The sequence below is a fragment of the Anneissia japonica genome, unplaced genomic scaffold (assembly GCF_011630105.1).
Source record: "Anneissia japonica isolate Jap-2015-1 unplaced genomic scaffold, ASM1163010v1 scaffold287713_len945575_cov184, whole genome shotgun sequence".
Taxonomy (NCBI): domain Eukaryota; kingdom Metazoa; phylum Echinodermata; class Crinoidea; order Comatulida; family Comatulidae; genus Anneissia; species Anneissia japonica.
In genome coordinates, this window is record NW_022725774.1 from 418,271 (window position 1) to 421,608 (window position 3,338).

A 3,338-nucleotide genomic window follows, 5' to 3' on the forward strand; every position below is an offset into this window, starting at 1 on the left:
TATGTCCCCGACGAGAACAAAGAAATAATAATTATAATAATATAGGCCTACTAAAAATGAGTTCATTTCCATTTTGATGCCAAATTGGCGTTCCATACAATATCGCCAAAAGTCAAGTGGCACAGTACAAAAATCAAGTGGTGCAGTGCAAAAGTCAAGTGGCGCAGTGCAAAACTAAAGTGGCACAATACAACACAAGTTGCTGTCGTTGAGCTATAAGCTTGCTCAATTTTATCCACGTTTCTTGTAGGCAGTTCTAAATTCTTGTGAGAGTTATGCTGCATGGGTACATAATTCTGATATCTGGATATATAAGGCGAGTTCGATGTTCCATCATGTCTTTGTTTAAACACTGTGTATGTACCTCTTGAGGCGTAGCGTTGTGTAATACAATGTTCCCGAAGGTTATTTGGACGAAGCCTTCGTGGTCTAGTGGTTATGACGGTCGCCTTGTCAGCGAGAGGTCGCAGGTTCGAATCCCGTCGGATGAATTTTATTACACTATTTTATAAGACTTTATTCATTGAAAAGATACAGGGTAGCCTACGATGTTCCATCATGTCTTTATTTAAACACTGTGTATGTACCTTTGATGATTTATATTATACTTATTCAACAGTGTTAACGACTAACTCCCTTCAATATCATATATAATATACGACAGTATTTCTAGCCGTATTGCCAGATTAATCTGGCCGAACGCCCTTTTGAGGCGTAGCATTGTGTAATACAATGTTCCCGACGGTTATTTGGACCTGTTAAACCATGAAGCCTTCGTGGTCTAGTGGTTATGACGCTCGCTTTGTCAGCGAGAGGTCGCAGGTTTGATTCCCGTCGGAGGCATTTTATTACACAATGACTTTTATAGGACTTTATCGTTGAAAAGCTACAGGGTAGCCTACGATGTTCTATCATGTCTTTATTTAAACACTGTGTATGTACCTTTGATGATTTATATTATATTTATTCATCAGTGTTAACGGCTAACTCCCTTCAATATCATAATATACGACAGTATTTCTAGCCGTTTTTCCAGATTTATCTGGCCGAACGCCCTCTTGAGGCATAGCATTGTGTAATACAATGTTCCCGTCGGGTATTTGGACCTGTTCAACCATTAAGCCTTCGTGGTCTAGTGGTTATGACGCTCGCCTAAGTATAAAGAAATAAGAAAAAAAAATACGAAAAAAAAAACCTCTCTGTCCATTTACGGGAGTCATGCACGGCAAGTTGGCCCAAGCACTAGTCCCGGGGGGGACAGGTACCCAGAATAAAGAGCCTCTAAATTGGACTCTCTGAACCCCATCGTGATGAAAGCTATTGAACCATTTTAGTGCAAAGCCATGAATCGAATAAAAACGAGGAGAATTGATGATTTTTAAAGATTGAGATTAAAAAAAAGATGAAGTAATTTCTTTATTTTCCCCTCATGCCATTAGACGATAGGTGTAATATAATATGCTACCGTTTGCTTAATATCTTGACGTACAGGCGTAAGGTAATCATTTACTGTTTCCTTAATATCATGATATACTGGATTTTGATCTGTTTCCTTAGGCCTAATATGTTGGAGATCTTGATATACTGAATTTTTATTTCCAGTGTCTGTCATATACGCCATATAAATCTGTTTCGAAATACGAAAAAAAAAATAAAATTGTAGTTACGAAAAAAATAATGTTGTAGTATAGTGAAAATCAGGGCTCCGTGACCATTTTTAGGGGACCAAGGTTTCTCTGCATCATTATGGTATAAATGAAATACTGAGCGGGGGGGGGGGGACCCCCAGATAAAGAGCGGAACAAATTTGTTGGCGGCCATTTTCAAAATTGCAGCCAAAATTCAGATATTGGCTCATAACTATTGGCTATGTTCTCACACGGCCATCAAAATTAATGTTATTTTCGCACTTGCGCGCCCAGTAAACTCTTTGGTGTAAAAGTTAGGAAAAAAGTTAAACAATATGGTCGTAAATCGTGTTGGTCCGCTTTAGTTTATTTTTTACCTTGTTTTGTTTTGGTCATGGTTTTGGTTTGCTTAACGTCGCGACAAAATACATGAGCACTGATCATTTCAAAGAAATGACTGACCACCTTTATTTTCATGTAATATATAGAACACCTTATGTATGGTCTAATACCCCACACAATAATATATAATAATTAAATAATATATTTAAAACTAATAAATCCAAACCTAGGCCGTAGCACGGCCGCCTAAAATGATGTAGGTCTACACTTTTTTTTTAAGAACACATTTTATAAGAAAACTGAGGCTGAAATTGCTTAAAAATTAAGAACAAAATAAGAACAAATTGAGGCCGAGGTAGAATGTCAAACTAGAAAAACCAAAAAATTATATCTGTACCTTATGTGCAGTAGGTGTGACTATGTAATACCCTACACTTTTTGGCGAAAAATATATAATGTCTGGAGATTTTTGTATGATCGGAAATGCAAAAAAAGAAGAAGGGAAGAAGGAGGAGAAGGATGGGAAAGAGAATGTTTATCCAGTACCCAACCGAGTTACATTTTCTCGCAATTCACATTGGCGGATCTGGGGGAAGGGGCCATGGGTCCTGACCCCTCCCTTGGGCAACAAAAAAGGGGAAAAAGAAAAGAATTCTAAACCGATCTTTTCAGGACCCGTGAGCTGATTTTTTATTTATTTATTTATTTATTTTGTTGCTATTAGAAAATTAGAATTTTGAAGAACATAAAATTCATTAAAACACACTTCAAATGTCGGGAAAGCTCAATTCCCGCCATCAGGAATCAAAATTTTCCCGGGAGAGAACCCCCGGACCACCCTTTCTTTTTGGGATTTATCGATTCATGGAAAAAAGAATACGCATGCAACTACTCATTTGTTTATGTATGTATACGCACAAAAAATAAAAAATGAGAAAAATTTACCTGACCTTTTCAAGAGGGGAAAACCTTGAATTTTGTAGAACTTTACAAAAGTCATTTCAGAAGTCGAAAAGCTCATCTCCCGCCATCTAGAAATCAATTTTTTTCCGGGGGAACCCGGACCCCCTTTATCTTTGGAGTTCATTGATTAATTGAATCATTTTCAAGGTGGGGGGGGGGAATCTTGAATTTTGAAGAATTTAAAAGACACCGTCGGGAAAGCTCATTTCCCGACACCTAGGAATCAACATTTCCGGGGAAGAACCACAGGACCTCCCCCCACCAACCCTTTCTTTTGGGGATTTATCGATTCATGGAAAAACTACGTATGCAACTTACTCAATCTTTTTTTATGTATGTATACACACATAAGGCATATTTACTGTATTAACAATGGGAAAAAATTATCTGACCGTTTTCAAGAGT